Here is an 18,688-nt window from a genome sequence, read left to right as displayed (position 1 = left end):
CAGGGTTCTGTGAACCTGTGTGAAAAGCTTAACAAAATGTAAAAGGAATAAAGAAACACTTCAGGTTGGGCTGTGCTCCAGGCCCCTCCCCAGCCTTGCTGCCTTCCTCAACACCTTCCAGCCACCTCAGCATCTCTCTGCAATGGAGGAGCCCCAACACTGGACACAGCACTGCAGGGGTGGCCTGAGCAGTGCTGAGCACAGGAGCACAAGAACCTCCCTTGTGCTGCTGCCCACACTGCTCCTCAGCCAGCCCAGGATGCCATTGGCTCTGCTGCCCACCTGGGCACTGCTGCCTCCTCTGCAGCTCCTCTCTCCAGCACCCCCAGCTCCCTCTCTGCCTGCCTGCTCTCAGTCCCTCTGGCCCCAGCCTGTAGTGCTGCTTGGGGTTGTTGTGGCCAAAATGCAGAACCTGCCCTGGATCTTGTTCAGGCTCATCCCCTTGGCCTCTGCCACCCATGCAGCCTGGCCAGGTCCCTCTGCAGGGCTCTGCTACCCTCCAACAGCTCCACAGCTGCTCCTAGCTTGGTGTCATCTGCAAACTTGCTGATGTGCAACCTAACAACCTGCAATTGGTTCATGCATATTCATGTCTTCACTGCTGGGGAATGTTCTCAGGTTGCTTCAGAGTATAAATTTGTTACTTGTTTGCCATGCCAGTTGGGACTCAGAGGCAGCCACAAATGAAATGAATTTACAGTTCTGGCACAGCACTTGAAGTCTTCCCACTGAAATGTGTTTTTTTTCCAGTTAAAAAACAACGAACCAACCAACAAAAGCAATAAGCAAACCCAAGGAATGCCCTCCCTGCCCTCCCTGCCACTAGCAGGGATGCAGTGCTCTGCAGAAAAGCTTGCTCAGCTGGGCTGGCAAACCCTGAGGTTGCTAGGAGAAGCATCCAGGAAGATTCCCATGGGTGATTCATAGCCTTCTGGTGGCCTTCCAGCACCTGAAGGGGGCTACAAAAAAGCTGGGAGGGGACTTTTGAGGCTGTCAGGGGAGTGCAGGAGTGGGGGAATGGAGGCAGAGCTGGAGGTGGGGGAGAGTGAGGCTGGAGGTGAGGAGGAAGTTGTAGAGCAGGAGAGTGGTGAGAGGCTGGAATGGGTTGCCCAGGGAGTTGGCTGTGGCCCCATGGCTGGAGGTGTTTGAGGCCAGGCTCGGCTGAGGCTGTGGGCAACCTGCTCAGGGTAGGGTGTCCCTGGGCATGGCAGGGGGTTGGGACTGGCTGCTCCTTGTGCTCCCTTCCAACCCTGACTGGTTCTGTGATTCTGTGATTCTCTGGGTGCTCCAGAGGAGCTCGAGCAGGGAAGCTGTCCCCACACAGCTCTGCTCTGTCCAAATCCTGTTGTGGGGATGCTTTACAAAACTGGGGTCTCAGTGCCTTAGAACCACAGAATCACAGAATGGTTTGGGTTGGAGGAGACCCCAAGGGGTCAAGCTCAGTTCCAACCCTCTGCATAGGCAGGGACACCTCACACTAGAACAGGTTGCTCAAGGACTCATCCAACCTGACCATGAACAACTCCAGGGAGGTTGTGGAGCACAGAAGCACCCAAGGTGATCAAAGATCTCTGTGCTCCACAACCTCCCTGGGCAACCTGTGCCAGTGTCTCACCACCCTCAACCTGTGCCAGTGTCTCACCACCCTCACTGCAAACAACTTCTTCCTCACATCTACTTTCAAGCTCCCCTCTGCCACTTCAAACCCATTCCTCCTTCTCCTCTCATTACCAGACCTTGTCAATAGTCCCTCCCCAGTCCTCCTGCAGCCCCCTGCAGATCCTGCAAGGCCACTCCAAGGTCTCCTCCAAGCCTTCTCCAGCCTGCACAGCCCCAACTCTCTCAGCCTGTGCTCACAGCAGAGCTGCTGCAGCCCTCTCAGCATCTTGGTGGCCTCCTCTGCACTGCCTCCAACACTTCCATGTGCTGCTTGTGCTGGGGGCTGCAGAACTGCCCCCGGGGCTGCAGGTGGGGTGTGAGGAGAGCAGAGCCAGGGGCAGAATCATCTCCCTTGCCCTGCTGGCCACCTTCAGGGCATGCAGCTCTAGAGCAGCTCTGGAACAGCCTGCACTGGTCACAGAGTCACAGAATCGTTTAAGGTGGAAATGCCTTCAAATATCATCCAGTCCAACCACTGAACCAACACCACCACAGCCAGCAACCTATAGCCCTAGTGCCATGGCCACAGGTTTCTTCAGTGTCTCCAGGGATGGGGACTCCACCATCTCCCTGAGCAGCCTGTGCCACTCTTGTACCAAAGAAATGTTTCCTCACCTTCAACCTAACCCTTTCTTGGCACAATTTCAGGCCATTTCTTCTCCTTCTATCACCTGAGTCTAGGGAGCAGAGCCCAATGCCCTCCTCATTGCAGCCTCCTCAAGGAGCTGCAGAGAGCAATGAGGTATCCCTCATCTTCCTCTTCTCCACACCAAAACCCCCTGCTTCCTCAGCTGCTCCTCCCCAGCCCGATTCTCCAGACCCTTCCCCAGCTGGACCTGCTGCAGCCTTTCAATGCCCTTCTTGTTGTGAGGTGTCTCAAACTGAACCCAGGATTAGTGACGTGGCCCAGTAATGGAAAAAAAACAACTCAGAAGTTTGAGAACTACATCTCCTGTCAAATATCACCTCCTAGTTCCACAGCAACTGCTCCTGCTATTCCTCCATAGCAGCTGCAGAGGAGCCAGCAGTGTGCCCAGGTGGGCAGCAGAGCCAATGGCATCCTGGGCTGGCTCAGGAGCAGTGTGGGCAGCAGGACAAGGGAGGTTCTTGTGCCCCTGTGCTCAGCACTGCTCAGGCCACCCCTGCAGTGCTGTGTCCAGTTCTGGGCTCCTCCATTGCAGAGAGATGTTGAGGTGCTGGAAGGTGTTGAGAGAAGGGCAGCAAGGCTGGGGAGGGGCCTGGAGCACAGCCCTGTGAGGAGAGGCTGAGGGAGCTGGGGGTGTGCAGCCTGCAGTAGAGGAGGCTCAGGGCAGAGCTCATTGCTGTCTGCAGCTGCCTGCAGGGAGGCTGTAGCCAGATGGGGTTGGGCTCTGCTGCCAGACAAGCAGCACCACAGTTGTTTGTGTGCCCAGGTGGCCAAGAGAGCCAGTGGCATCCTGGCCTGCAACAGGAATGGTGTGGTCAGCAGGAGCAGGGAGGTCATTCTGCCCCTGTACTCTGCACTGGTCAGACCACACCTTGAGTGCTGTGTTCAGTTCTGGGCCCCCCAGTTTAGGAGGGACATTGAGATGCTTGAGCGTGTCCAGAGAAGGGCAACGAGGCTGGGGAGAGGCCTTGAGCACAGCCCTACGAGGAGAGGCTGAGGGAGCTGGGATTGGTTAGCCTGGAGAAGAGGAGGCTCAGGGCAGACCTTATTGCTGTCTACAACTACCTGAGGGGTGGTTGTGGCCAGGGGGAGGTTGCTCTCTTCTCTCAGGTGGCCAGCACCAGAATGAGAGGACACAGCCTCAGGCTGTGCCAGGGGAGATTTAGGCTGGAGGTGAGGAGAAAGTTCTTCACTGAGAGAGTCATTGGACACTGGAATGGGCTGCCCGGGGAGGTGGTGGAGTCGCCGTCCCTGGGGCACTTTAAGGCAAGGTTGGACGTGGCACTTGGTGCCATGGTCTGGCCTTGAGCTCTGTGGTAAAGGGTTGGACTCGATGATCTGTGAGGTCTCTTCCAACCCTGATGATACTATGATACTATGATACCAGAAGAAGGGGACACAGCCTGAAGCTGTGCCAGGGCAGGTCTAGGCTGGATGTGAGGAGGAAGTTGTTGAGAGGCTGTGGGGTGTGCAGCCTGGATCACGTTGGGTGCTTCTGTGCTCCACAACCTCCCTGGGCAACCTGTGCCAGTGTCTCCCACCCTCAACCTGTGCCAATGTCTCACCACCCTCCCTGGAAAGAATTTCTTCCTCATCTCCAGCCTCACTCTGCCCTCCTCCAGCCTCAATCCCTTGCCCCTTGTGCCATCACTACAAGCCCTTGTCAGAAGTCCCAAGGTCAGCAATCGTTTCCCTGTAGTGTTTTAACAGTGCTACAGTGAAAAGGGCACCCTGGGGGCTCCCCCTTAAAGCTGTTGTCCCTCATCCTGTCACTACAAGCTCCCATAAAAGTCCCTCCCCAGCTCTTCTGGAGTCCTTCAGGCACTGAAAGGTTGCCCTGAGGTCTCCCTGGAGTCTTCTCCCAGGCTGATCAGCCCCAACTCTCCCAGCCTGTCCCCACAGGGGAGGTTCTCCAGCCTGTGAGCATCTTTGTGCTCTCCTCTGGACCCAGCCCAACACTTCCATGCCTTTCTTACACTGGGGACAGCAGAACTGGCCTCAGTTTTCCTTTGAGCTTTGATTTCCTTTGCCTGTCCCCATAGGGGAGATGCTCCAGTCCCCTCGGGTTGTGCATGCTGGGCTTTGGCAGAAGAAGAAGGAGAGGGAACAAAGGTCACTTTCAGCCTGTTTCTTATTCACGACACCCAAGTGGAAGATGTGGCCGAGCTGGCTGTGATGAGCTGTTTAATGGATTGGCCTGGGGCAAGGAAATGAAAGGGAGAGATTGGAGCCTTGGGATGGGGTTCTTGTTCACCTGCTGCAGGGCAGGGCAGGCGCAGGGTGCTGTGATGGATGGTGGCAATGCTTTTTGTCCCTCGGTGCCAGTGACACAAGGAAGGTCTCTTATGAGGGTGGATGTGGTGCATTTGCCTTGCTTGGTCAGCTGCTCAGGGGCACTTCCACCTTCTGCACCAGAACTAGCTGCAGAGCTAGGAGGCTGCCTCAGGAGGGCTTTTAGCTGCTGCCATGTCTTGCACCCTTCACCAGCAGGGTGAGCAGGGTTGGTTTCACCCCAGGTTCTCTTGCAGTGTGGATAACATCTGGGCGGGTAGGCAAGCCACAAATTCGGGTGTTTTAATAGGGTCATTTCAGAGACCAACCTGTGAAGAAAGAACTTCTGCTAGGCCCAGACTGCACAACCACTTTAACCCTTTTGGCCACACACCTCTGGTCCAGAGCACTCCAAATTCCTTTCTTCTCCCCCCACCCCAACGCCCCCTCCGGGGGTTTGTATTGGGGAGAGGAAGGCACAAAAGCTGCTTTCTCCTCCCAGCCCTGCAGGGTTGAGGGGGGAACTGCAGCAGGAGGTCTTTCCTGCTGTGTGGGAGCCTGTGCTGGAGTCAGGCTGGTGCTTGGCTGGGGCTTTGTGCCCAGTACAAAATGGCATAGAATCATAGAATCACAGAATCATAGCATCAAGCAGGCTGGCAGAGAGCTCCAAGCTCACCAGCACAACCTAGCACCCAGCCCTGCCCAACAACCAGACCATGGCACTAAGTGCCCCAGCCAGGCTTGGCTGCAACACCTCCAGCCACAGCCACTCCACCACCTCCCTGGGCAGGCCCATTCCAGTGCCAATCACTCTCTCTGACAAAAACTTCCTCCTCACATCAGCCTATAACCGAAGAATCCAGACTCAGAATCACAGAACGTTGGAGGTTGGAAGGGACCTCCAGACATCGTCAAGTCCAATCCTGTTGCTGAGGCAGGAGTATCACCTAGAGCAGTTTACACAGGAGTGCATCCAGGTGGGATTGGATTTGGAAGTCCCCAGAGAAGGAGACTCCACAACCTCTCTGGGCAGCTTGTTCCAGTGCTCTGTCACCCTCAGTGTAAAGTTTCTCCTCATGCTGAAGTGAAATCTTCTATGTTGGGGTTACTAGCCATTGCTTCTTGTCTTAGTAATGTGAAGCACCAAACAGAGCTTGGCCCCAGCCACTGGACACACCCCTCAGATATGCATAGGCATTGGTTCAGGCCTCCTCTCAGTCTCTCTTCTCCAGATTCAACATCTCCTTGTTTCCAGTCTCTCCACAGGGTACCTGTCTGTCTTGAACTAGGGAGCCCAAAACTGGACACAGTGTTCCAGGTGTGGTCTCACCAGAGCAGAGTAGAGGGGGAGAAAACCTCCCTAGTCCTGCTGGACACAGTCCAAGTGGAGCAAGAGAAGATGTCTGGTATTGCAAGGGACCTACAGCAGGGTTGGAGAGCAACTTTGTACAAAGCCATGGAGTGAGGAGATCACAGAACCATAGAATCAACCATGTTGGAAGAGACCTCCAAGAAGAGAAGTGATGGCTTCCAGCTGGAAGAAGCTGAGTTTAGGTTAGGAATTAGGAGGAAACTCTTCCCCATAAGGGCAGTGAGACACTGGAACAGATTGCCCAGAGAAGTTTAGGAGGCTCCAAGCCTAGAAGTGTTCAAGGCCAGGCTGGCTGTGGCCTTGAGCAAGCTGGACTAATAGAAGGTGTCCCTGCCCAAGGTGGGGGGTTGGTACTTAGTGATCCTTAAGGTCCCTTCCAAGCCCAGCCATTCTATGACAGAACAGAGGGAAGAGATGAGCAGGAATCTGGGAGTCAAGAGCTTCCAGAGCCAGCAGAGGATCCAGACACCAATAAAATGGATCTGAAGCACAACTCTGGCACTCTGTTATAAAAGCTCACTGGAAGCTCTAAAATTCTTCAGGCACGTGGTGGTGTGCCCAGAAACCTTTCCTAGAGCTCTATCCTGCATCTGTAGCCAGACTTGAGTAAACCCAGCTGGATCAGTGCCCTGCAGCTATATCCCAAGCACTGAACCCAGCTGGATCTATCCAATTCATCCCAGTTCTTCCCTAACCATTGGCAAAGTCACAACTTTCAGGCAGGGTCAGAAAGAGCTTCCAGAGAGTGTTCTCCTAGTCAGGGGGATTGTGTGGGGGCTGGGACAGCAGTTCCACACCTCCATCAGCCACAGGGAGTTTCAATACCAGCTACTTCCAGGAAGATCCCCATCAAACAAACACTCATGTTGAATATGAGGCAGCAGTGCCCAGGTGTGCAGCAGAGCCAATGGCATCCTGGGCTGGCTCAGGAGCAGTGTGGGCAGCAGCACAAGGGAGATTCTTGTGCCCCCCCCCATGTGCTCAGCACTGCTCAGGCCACCCCTGGAGTGCTGTGTCCAGTTCTGGGCTCCTCCATTGCAGAGAGATGCTGAGGTGCTGGAAGGTGTTGAGAGAAGGGCAGCAAGGCTGGGGAGGGGCCTGGAGCACAGCCCTGTGAGGAGTGGCTGAGGAGCTGGGGGTGTGCAGCCTGCAGCAGAGGAGGCTCAGGGCAGAGCTCATTGCTGCTACAGCTGCCTCTCAGAAGTGGCTGCAGCTGAGAACATGCAAAGCAAACAGTGCAGGAAGAGTGCAGAGAAGAACTCGTCCTGCCAAAGCCTCCCTGCTTTGGCTGGTTTGCTACCAGGCACGAGTGCAGCACAGGCTAGGCTCTCCTCCCACTTCTGACCACTTTCCTCGATGCCATTTTGCAGAGCCCAGATGAAGCAGCTGCAGCTGTCAGAGAAAGGCAGAGCCTGGGTCAGAGGCTGCAGCCAGGCAGCTGAGCTGGCAGTGCTGCTGCCCAGAGAGGCTTGTGGCTAGCTGTGTGGGCAGGCACAGATGGGTTCATTCAGACCAGCCCCTGGCACAGCAGCTCCTTGCCCACCCAATTCAAAATTATTCCAAGTTGAAAATATTGCCCTGTGCCTCATCTCTGCACTGAGCTTTCCCAGTCGACCACATCTCAGCCCTGCCTGCAAGCAGAACTCATAGAACCATAGAACCAAACAGGCAGGCTGGCAGAGAGCTCCAAGTCAGCCAGCCCAACCTAGCACCCAGCCCTGCCCCAACCAACCCGACCATGGCACTAAGTGCCCCAGCCAGGCTTGGCTGCAACACCTCCAGCCACAGCCACTCCACCACCCTCCCCTGGGCAGCCCATTCCAGTGCAATCACTCTCTCTGCCAATGACTTCCCCTCACATCCAGCCTATAGAGTTCCTTGCCAATGAGAGTGCTGAGACACTGGCACAGGTTGGCCCAGAGAGGTGTGATGCTCCCTCCATGGAATCACAGCAGCACAGAACTAACCAGGTGGGAAGAGACCTCCAGGAGCATGGAGTCCAACCCTGTCACCTAACAGCTTCTAATGGAGGGTGTTCCAGGCCAGGCTGCATGAAGCCCTTGAGCAAGCTGGGTGGTGGGAGTGTGTCCCTGCCCATGTTGGATGGGAGGCTTGTAACTAGGTGATCCTTAAGGTCCCTACCAACACCCTCTATGATTCTGTGATCCTGTGATTGAGTACTAAGTACTGAGTAGCTGAATTCAGAGGCTTGTAGTGGCTCAGAATGAGAGGGAATGGATTGAAGCTTGAGGAGGGCAGAGCGAGACTGGAGAACAGCAAGAACTTCTTGACAGTGAGGGTGGTGAGACACAGGCATAGGCTGTCCAGAGAGGCTCTGGATGTGCCCATGCCTGGAGGCATTCAAGGCCAGGTTGGGTGAGGTCTTGAGCAACCTGTGCTGGTGGTGGGAGGTGCTGCTGCCCATAGCAGGAGGTTGGAACTGGATGAGCTTTGAGGGTCCCTTTCTCACCTTAATCCATTTTACAAATCGGATGATGATGATGATGATGATGATGATGATGATGATCTGCAGCTTGTATTTTGATGTGGTAAAATGCAGGTCTGATTCCTCTTTGGCTTAGGGGAGGGGCTTCAGCGGATTCTCGGATTCTATAATACTCCAATGTCAGGTTGCAAGGACTCAGACACCAGGAATCACAGAATCATGGAATGGTTCTAGGGTGGAAGGGACCTCAAGGATCATCCCACTTCCAACCCCTGCCATAGGCAAGGACACCTCCCACTAGAACAGGTTGCTCAAAGCCTCATCTAACCTGGCCTTCAACACCTCCAGGGAGGTTGTGGAGGTTGGACTTGGTGATCTGTGAGGTCTCTTCCAACCCTGATAATACTGTGATACTGTGATACAGATCTTTGATCACCTTGGGTGCTTCTGTGCTCCACAACCTCCCTGGGCAACCTGTGCCAGTGTCTCACCACCCTCACTGCAAACAACTTCTTCCTAACAGCCACTTTCAATCTCTGCCACTTCAAACCCATTCCTCCTCCTCCTCTCAATACCAGACCTTCTCAATAGTCCTCCCAGACCTCCTGCAGCTCCCTGCAGATCCTGCAAGGCCACTCCATGGTCTCCTCCAAGCCTTCTCCTCTCCAGGCTGCACAGCCCCAACTCTCTCAGCCTGTGCTCACAGCAGAGCTGCTGCAGCCCTCTCAGCATCTTGGTGGCCTCCTCTGCACTGGCTCCAACACTTCCATGTGCTGCTTGTGCGGGGGCTGCAGAAACTGTCCCCAGGACTGCAGGTGGGGTGTGAGGAGAGCAGAGCCAAGGGGCACAATCCCCTCCCTTGCCCTGTGCCCACACTGCTCTGGCTGCAGCCCAGCACAGGCTTGTGCCTGGGCTGCACTCACCTGCAGGCTCCTGTGGAGCTTTGCATCAGCCCAGACCCCCAGGGCCTGTTCCTCAGGGCTGCTCTCAGCCATTCCCCACCCAGCTGGAGTTGTGTACTGCTCCAACCCCACTGACATAGGCAGGGTCACCTCTCAGCCAGACTTGTTTGACCAAGTGGATTCTGGAGTCATTAAAAATTCTTAGATGGGACTGGGGGATTCTGGAACAAATCTAAATAGGAAAACACTCCAGGCTAGTGAAAGTAAATATGAAGATGTGCTACCTTCTCAGAGAGCCCAAACACCTACTGGGAACAGGAGGGCACAGTAATTAGCATTTTTGTTCATCACTCTCATTTACAAGGAGATTCATCAATGTATTTCTGTATATCTAGGCCCTGTGCTTTTAGTGCTTGGAAACAGCTGCAAAGCACAGCTGAGTTTCCACACCAACTCCTGCAAAAGAGCAGCCTGGCAGTGGAAGGAGCAGTCTCCAAAAGCAGAGCAGAGCACTGTAGCCAGCAAGAAAATGTCACTTCTGTGTTTATTTTCCCTGCTTCTCTCCTCTTTGCCATCTCCTGTGAATTGGTCTCCGGTGGCTTTGCCATTGGGATTCAATCTGGGCTCAGCTTTCAGCAGCAAGTCCTTGGAGCACTACCTTGCAAAAAGTTCCACCCATGCAGGATCCTGGAATGTGCAGCTCCAGGATCTATCTGGGTTTGCAGCAAGGTAAGGCTTCTTTGCTAGAATCACAGAATAGACAGGTTGGAAGAGAGCTCCAAGCTCATCCAGCCCAGCTAGCACCCAGCCCTGCCCAACCAACCAGACCATGGCACTAAGTGCCCAGCCAGGCTTGGCTGCAACACCTCCAGCCACGGCCACTCACCACCTCCCTGGGCAGCTCATTCCAGTGCCAATCACTCTCTCTGCCAGGAACTTCCTCCTCACATCCAGCCTAGACCTGCCCTGGCACAACTTCAGAATGGACTCAGTGATCTCTTTGGGTCCCTTCCAACCCCTGACATCCTCTGAGCCTGTGGTCCTGTGATCATATTTGGCTGAATTTGTTTCTTGATGTGTTGCAGAACTTTCTATAATGAATTCCAGAGAGATGTTGAGGTGCTGGAAGGTGTCCAGAGAAGGGCAGCAAGGCTTGGGGGGGGGGGGGGGGGCCTGGAACACAAACCTGTGAGGAGAGGCTGAGGGAGCTGGGGGGTGCAGCCTGCAGCAGAGGAGGCTCAGGGCAGAGCTCATTGCTGCCTGCAGCTGCCTGCAGGGAGGCTGTAGCCAGCTGGGGTTGGGCTCTGCGCCAGGCAACCAGCACCAGAAGAAGGGGACACAGCCTCAAGCTGTGCCAGGGCAGGTCTAGGCTGGATGCTGTTAGGAAGTTGTTGTCAGAGAGAGTGACTGGCATTGGAATGGGCTGCCCAGGGAGGTGGTGGAGTGGCTGTGGCTGGAGGTGTTGCAGCCAAGCCTGGCTGGGCACTGAGTGCCATGGTCTGGTTGGTTGGGCAGGGCTGGGTGCTAGTTGGACTGGATGAGCTTGGAGCTCTCTTCCAAGCTGGCTGATCCCATGCTTTGCTATTCTCCTAGTAAGGAAGAGCAGCAGAGCCAGAGGATGTCAGTGGGAACCAGGGCCAGCGTCACACTAGGTCAGCAGCCTGCTGGGGGTGGCGCTGCCTGCGCTGGGGGTACAGCATCCTGTGTGCCAGGCTGAGGAGAGGCAGGCTCAGCTGACTCAGGGTTGGTACATGTGGAAGGCATAGACAGGTGTAAGTCTACAGGGAAGGCACAGATAGGTTAAGGCTTAAAGAAGACAACTGTAGGGCCAGCCTCCTGCAGCCAGCAGATCCTGCCCTTGCTGCTGGACATGGGGTTTGTTTTCTCTCGCTCATTCCTGCCTTGGGATGGGCTCAAGGACACTCTTTGCAGCACAGGCTGCTCCTGTTCATCAAACTATGTCCTCTGCCAGCAGGAAATGCTTCCACAAAAGGACAGTGACAGCTGCAGGAGAAAAGGCAGAAAGTTCTGCAAAAGATTTCCTTGGCCCCCTCACGCATTTCTAATGCAACAACTGAAAAGGGGCTGATAATCAGGGACGTGCAGCAAATGTGCCAGCAGATAAGTCAAGCAGCTTCCAGGAATCCTAATAAACTCCTTTCATACCACATTAGCATATCTGCCCTGTGGATCTCATTTTTACCTATTAGAGAGCTTGTCTGAGATCAGACAACGAACTCCTGTGTTCTGCTGTGTGCTGAGTGGAATTCCTTATCAAACATCCTGCTAGGTTTGTCTGACCTGGGGACACAAACCTAAAGGTGCAGGAGACCCTTTTATACAGATAAGAGCTGCTGAATGCAATCAGACAGCTGGCAGAAAATTCCCTAGAAGGAAACAGAAGTTTGCAGGTTGTTGGTTTGGGTTTGGGCTTTTTTCCCCCCCCTCAGCCTTTTCCCCAAGGTTCTTCCTTACAACAAAGAAGGTAACACAGGCTTGGGCACTGAGCTGCCCAGGAGACAGCACTGAGCTGTGCACTGGTCTGGTTGACTGGGTGGGGCTGGGTGATAGGTTGGACTGGGTGACCTTAGAGGTCTCTTCCAACCTGGTTTGACTCTACTGTGGTTTACTCTGTGATTTACTCTGTGCTGCCTGCTACCTTTCTTCATAGATTCGTAGCTCCAATCTTTGCATGGGCAGGGACACCTCCCACTAGATCAGGTTGCTCAAAGCCCCATCCAACCTGGCCTTGAACACTTCCAGGGAGGTTGTGGAGCACAGAAGCACCCAATGTGATCAAAGATCACATTGGGTGCTTCTGTGCTCCACAACCTCCCTGGAGGTGTTCAAGGCCAGGTTGGATGAGGCTTGAGCAACCTGTTCTAGTGGGAGGTGTCCCTGCCCATGGCAAAGGATTGGAGCTACGAATCTATGAAGAAAGGTAGCAGGCAGCACAGAGTAAATCACAGAGTAAACCACAGTAGAGTCAACCAGGTTGGAAGAGACCTCTAAGGTCACCCAGTCCAACCTATCACCCAGCCCCACCCAGTCAACCAGACCAGTGCACAGCTCAGTGCTGTCTCCTGGGCAGCTCAGTGGCCCAAGCCTGTGTTACCTTCTTTGTTGTAAGGAAGAACCTTGGGGGAAAAGGCTGAGGGGGGGAAAAAAGCCCAAACCCAAACCAACAACCTGCAAACTTCTGTTTCCTTCTAGGGGGAATTTTCTGCCAGCTGTCTGATTGCATCAGCAGCTCTTATCTGTATAAAAGGGTCTCCTGCACCTTTAGGTTTGTGTCCCCAGGTCAGACCAAACCTAGCAGGATGTTTGATAAGGAATTCCACTCAGCACACCAGCAGAACACAGGAGTTCTGTTGTCTGATCTCAGACAAGCTCTCTAATAGGTAAAAATGAGATCCACAGGGCAGAATATGCTAATGTGGTATGAAAGGAGTTTATTAGGATTCCTGGAAGCTGCTTGACTTATCTGCTGGCACATTTGCTGCACGTCCCTGATTATCAGCCCCTTTTCAGTTGTTGCATTAGAAATGCATGAGGGGGCCAAGGAAATCTTTTGCAGAACTTTCTGCCTTTTCTCCTGCAGCTGTCACTGTCCTTTTGTGGAAGCATTTCCTGCTGGCAGAGGACATGGTTTGATGAACAGGAGCAGCCTGTGCTGCAAAGAATGTCCTTGAGCCCATCCCAGAGGCAGGAACTGAGGCGATGAAACAAACCCCATGTCCAGCAGCAAGGGCAGGATCTGCTGGCTGCAGGAGGCTGGCCCTACAGTTGTCTTCTTTAAGCCTTAACCTATCTGTGCCTTCCCATGTAGACTTACACCTGTCTATGCCTTCCACATGTACCAACCCTGAGTCAGCTGAGCCTGCCTCTCCTCAGCCTGGCACACAGGATGCTGTACCCCCACAGCGCAGGCAGCGCCACCCCAGCCAGGCTGCTGACCTGTGTGACACTGGCCCTGGTTCCCACTGACATCCTCTGGCTCTGCTGCTCTTCCTTACTAGGAGAATAGCAAAGCATGGGATCAGCCAGCTTGGAAGAGAGCTCCAAGCTCATCCAGTCCAACTAGCACCCAGCCCTGCCCAACCAACCAGACCATGGCACTCAGTGCCCAGCCAGGCTTGGCTGCAACACCTCCAGCCACAGCCACTCCACCACCTCCCTGGGCAGCCCATTCCAATGCCAGTCACTCTCTCTGACAACAACTTCCTAACAGCATCCAGCCTAGACCTGCCCTGGCACAGCTTGAGGCTGTGTCCCCTTCTTCTGGTGCTGGTTGCCTGGCAGCAGAGCCCAACCCCAGCTGGCTACAGCCTCCCTGCAGGCAGCTGCAGGCAGCAATGAGCTCTGCCCTGAGCCTCCTCTGCTGCAGCTGCACCCCCCAGCTCCCTCAGCCTCTCCTCCCAGGTTTGTGTTCCAGGCCCCCCCCCCCCCCCCCCAAGCCTTGCTGCCCTTCTCTGGACACCTTCCAGCAACCCTCAACATCTCTCTGGAATTCATTATAGTAGTTCTCTGAACACATCAAGAAACAAATTCAGCCAAATATGATCACAGGACACACAGGCTCAGCGGATGTCAGAGGGGTTGGAAGGGACCCAAAAGAGATCACTGAGTCCATTCTGAAGTTGTGCCAGGGCAGCAGGTCTAGGCTGGATGTGAGGAGGAAGTTCCTGGCAGAGAGGAGTGATTGGGCAACTGGAATGAGCCTGCCCAGGGAAGGTGGTGGAGTGGCCGTGGCAGGGGTGTTTGCAGCCCAAGCCTGGCTGGGGCATTAGTGCCATGGTCTGGTTGGTTGGCAGGGCTGGGTGCTAGGCTGGGCTGGGTGAAGCTTGGAGGAGCTCTCTTCCAACCTGTCTATTCTGTTATTCTAGCAAAGAGCCTTACCTTGCTGCAAACCCAGATAGATCCTGGAGCTGCACATTCCAGGATCCTGCATGGGTGGAACTTTTTGCCAAGGTAGTGCTCCCAAGGACATGCTTGCTGAAAGCTGAGCCCAGATTGAATCCCAATGGCAAGTGCCACCGGAGACCAATTCACAGGAGATGGCAAAGAGGAAGAGAAGCAGGGAAAATAAACACAGAAGTGACATTTTCCTTGCTGGCTACAGTGCTCTGCTCTGCTTTTGGAGACTGCTCCTTCCACTGCCAGGGGCTGCTCTTTGCAGAGTTGGTGTGGAAACTCAGCTGTGCTTTGCAGCTGTTTCCAAGCACTAAAAAGCACAGGGCCTAGATATACAGAAATACATTGATGAATCTCCTTGTAAATGAGAGTGATGAACAAATAATGCTAATTACTGTGCCCTCCTGTTCCCAGTAGTGTTTTGGCTCTCTGAGAAGGTAGCACATCTTCATATTTACTTTCACTAGCCTGGAGTGGTTTTCCTATTTAGTATTTGTTCCAGAATCCCCCAGTCCCATCTAAGAATTTTTAATGACTCCAAGAATCCACTTGGTCAAACAAGTCTGGCTGAGAGGTGACCCTGCCTTATGTCAGTGGGGGTTGAGCAGATACACAACTCCAGGCTGGGTGGGGAATGGCTGAGAGCAGCCCTGAGGAACAGGCCCTGGGGGTCTGGGCTGATGCAAAGCTCCACAGGAGCCTGCAGGGTGAGTGCAGCCCAGGCACAAGCCTGTGCTGGGCTGGCAGCCAGAGCAGTGTGGGCACAGGGGCAAGGGAGGGGATGTGCCCCTTGCTCTGCTCTCCTCACACCCCACCTGCAGTCCTGGGGGACAGTTCTGCAGCCCCCAGCACAAGCTGCACATGGAAGTGTTGGAGCCAGTGCAGAGGAGGCCACAAGATGCTGAGAGGGCTGCAGCAGCTCTGCTGTGAGCACAGGCTGAGAGAGTTGGGGCTGTGCAGCCTGGAGAGGAGAAGGCTTGGAGGAGGACCTTGGAGTGGCCTTGCAGGATCTGCAGGGAGCTGCAGGAGGTCTGGGGAGGGACTATTGAAAGGTCTGGTATTGAGAGGAGGAGGAGGAATGGGTTTGAAGTGGCAGAGATTGAAAGTGGCTGTTAGGAAGAAGTTGTTTGCAGTGAGGGTGGTGAGACACTGGCACAGGTTGCCCAGGGAGGTTGTGGAGCACAGAAGCACCCAAGGTGATCAAAGATCTGTATCACAGTATCACAGTATTATCAGGGTTGGAAGAGACCTCACAGATCACCAAGTCCAACCTCCACAACCTCCCTGGAGGTGTTGAAGGCCAGGTTAGATGAGGCTTTGAGCAACCTGTTCTAGTGGGAGGTGTCCTTGCCTATGGCAGGGGTTGGAAGTGGATGATCCTTGAGGTCCCTTCCACCCTAAACCATTCCATGATTCTGTGATTCTGTGTCTGAGGTCCTTGCAACCTGACATTGGAGTATTATAGAATCCGAGAATCCGCTGATGCCCCTCCCCTAAGCCAAAGAGGAATCAGACCTGCATTTACCACATCAAAATACAAGCTGCAATCATCATCATCATCATCATCATCATCATCATCATCGATTTGTAAAATGGTTTTAAGTGAGAAAGGACCTCAAAGCTCATCCAGTTCCAACCTCCTGCTATGGGCAGCAGCACCTCCCACCACCAGCACAGGTTGCTCAAGACCTCACCCAACCTGCCTTGAATGCCTCCAGGCAGGGCACATCCAGAGCCTCTCTGGGACAGCCTATGCCTGTGTCTCACCACCCTCACTGTCAAGAATTTCTTGCTGTTCTCCAGTCTCGCTCTGCCCTCCTCAAGCTTCAATCCATTCCCCTCATTCTATCACTACAAGCCTCTGAATTCAGCTACTCAGTACTTAGTACTCAATCACAGGATCACAGAATCATAGAGGTGTTGGTAGGGACCTTAAGGATCACCTAGTTACAAGCCTCCCATCCAACATGGGCAGGGACAAACCTCCCACCAGCCCAGCTTGCTCAAGGCTTCATGCAGCCTGGCCTGGAACACCTCCATTAGAAGCTGTTAGGTGACAGGTTGGACTCCATGCTCCTGGAGGTCTCTTCCACCTGGTTAGTTCTGTGCTGCTGTGATTCCATGGAGGGAGCATCCACAGCCTCTCTGGGCAACCTGTGCCAGTGTCTCAGCACTCTCATTGGCAAGGAACTCTATAGGCTGGATGTGAGGGGGAAGTCATTGGCAGAGAGAGTGATTGGCACTGGAATGGGCTGCCCAGGGAGGTGGTGGAGTGGCTGTGGCTGGAGGTGTTGCAGCCAAGCCTGGCTGGGGCACTTAGTGCCATGGTCTGGTTGGTTGGGCAGGGCTGGGGTGCTAGGTTGGGCTGGCTGAGCTTGGAGCTCTCTGCCAGCCTGCCTGTTTGGTTCTATGGTTCTATGAGTTCTGCTTGCAGGCAGGGCTGAGATGTGGTCGACTGGAAAGCTCAGTGCAGAGATGAGGCACAGGGCAATATTTTCAACTTGGAATAATTTGAATTGGTGGGCAAGGAGCTGCTGTGCCAGGGGCTGGTCTGAATGAACCCATCTGTGCCCTGCCCCACACACTAGCCACAAGCCTCTCTGGCAGCAGCACTGCCAGCTCAGCTGCCTGGCTGCAGCCTCTGACCCAGGCTCTGCCTTTCTCTGACAGCTGCAGCTGCTTCATCTGGGCTCTGCAAAATGGCATCGAGGAAAGTGTCAGAAGTGGGAGGAGAGCCTAGCCTGTGCTGCACTCGGTGCCTGGTAGCAAACCAGGCCAAAGCAGGGAGGCTTTGGGCAGGACGAGTTCTTCTCTGCACTCTTCCTGCACTGTTTGCTTTGCATGTTCTCAGCTGCAGCCACTTCTGAGAGGCAGCTGTAGGCAGCAATGAGCTCTGCCCTGAGCCTCCTCTGCTGCAGGCTGCACACCCCCAGCTCCCTCAGCCTCTCCTCACAGGGCTGTGCTCCAGGCCCCTCCCCAGCCTTGCTGCCCTTCTCTCAACACCTTCCAGCACCTCAGCATCTCTCTGCAATGGAGGAGCCCAGAACTGGACACAGCACTCCAGGGGTGGCCTGAGCAGTGCTGAGCACAGGGGCACAAGAACCTCCCTTGTGCTGCTGCCCACACTGCTCCTGAGCCAGCCCAGGATGCCATTGGCTCTGCTGCACACCTGGGCACTGCTGCCTCATATTCAACATGAGTGTTTGTTTTGATGGGGATCTTCCTGGAAGTAGCTGGTATTGAAACTCCCTGTGGCTGATGGAGGTGTGGAACTTGCTGTCCCAGCCCCCACACAATCCCCCTGACTAGGAGAACACTCTCTGGAAGCTCTTTCTGACCCTGCCTGTGAAGTTGTGACTTTGCCAATGGTTAGGGGAAGAACTGGGATGAATTGGATAGATCCAGCTGGGTTCAGTGCTTGGGATATAGCTGCAGGGCACTGATCCAGCTGGGTTACTCAAGTCTGGCTACAGATGCAGGATAGAGCTCTAGGAAAGGTTTCTGGGCACACCACCACGTGCCTGAAGAATTTTAGAGCTTCCAGTGAGCTTTTATAACAGAGTGCCAGAGTTGTGCTTCAGATCCATTTTATTGGTGTCTGGATCCTCTGCTGGCTCTGGAAGCTCTTGACTCCCAGATTCCTGCTCATCTCTTCCCTCTGTTCTGTCATAGAATGGCTGGGCTTGGAAGGGACCTTAAGGATCACTAAGTACCACCCCCCACCTTGGGCAGGGACACCTTCTATTAGTCCAGCTTGCTCAAGGCCACAGCCAGCCTGGCCTTGAACACTTCTAGGCTTGGAGCCTCCTAAACTTCTCTGGGCAATCTGTTCCAGTGTCTCACTGCCCTTATGGGGAAGAGTTTCCTCCTAATTCCTAACCTAAACTCAGCTTCTTCCAGCTGGAAGCCATCACTTCTCTTCTTGGAGGTCTCTTCCAACATGGTTGATTCTATGGTTCTGTGATCTCCTCACTCCATGGCTTTGTACAAAGTTGCTCTCCAACCCTGCTGTAGGTCCCTTGCAATACCAGACATCTTCTCTTGCTCCACTTGGACTGTGTCCAGCAGGACTAGGGAGGTTTTCTCCCCCTCTACTCTGCTCTGGTGAGACCACACCTGGAACACTGTGTCCAGTTTTGGGCTCCCTAGTTCAAGACAGACAGGTACCCTGTGGAGAGAGACTGGGAAACAAGGAGATGTTGAATCTGGAGAAGAGAAGACTGAGAGGAGGCCTGACCAATGCCTATGCATATCTGAGGGGTGTGTGTCCAGTGGCTGGGGCCAAGCTCTGTTTGGTGCTTCACATTACTAAGACAAGAAGCAATGGCTAGTAACCCCAACATAGAAGATTTCACTTCAGCATGAGGAGAAACTTTACACTGAGGGTGACAGAGCACTGGAACAAGCTGCCCAGAGAGGTTGTGGAGTCTCCTTCTCTGGGGACTTCCAAATCCCACCTGGATGCACTCCTGTGTAAA

Source organism: Pogoniulus pusillus, chromosome 11 (assembly GCF_015220805.1).
Source record: "Pogoniulus pusillus isolate bPogPus1 chromosome 11, bPogPus1.pri, whole genome shotgun sequence".
In the NCBI taxonomy this organism is placed as follows: domain Eukaryota; kingdom Metazoa; phylum Chordata; class Aves; order Piciformes; family Lybiidae; genus Pogoniulus; species Pogoniulus pusillus.
Note: the sequence above shows the minus strand (reverse complement) of the source record.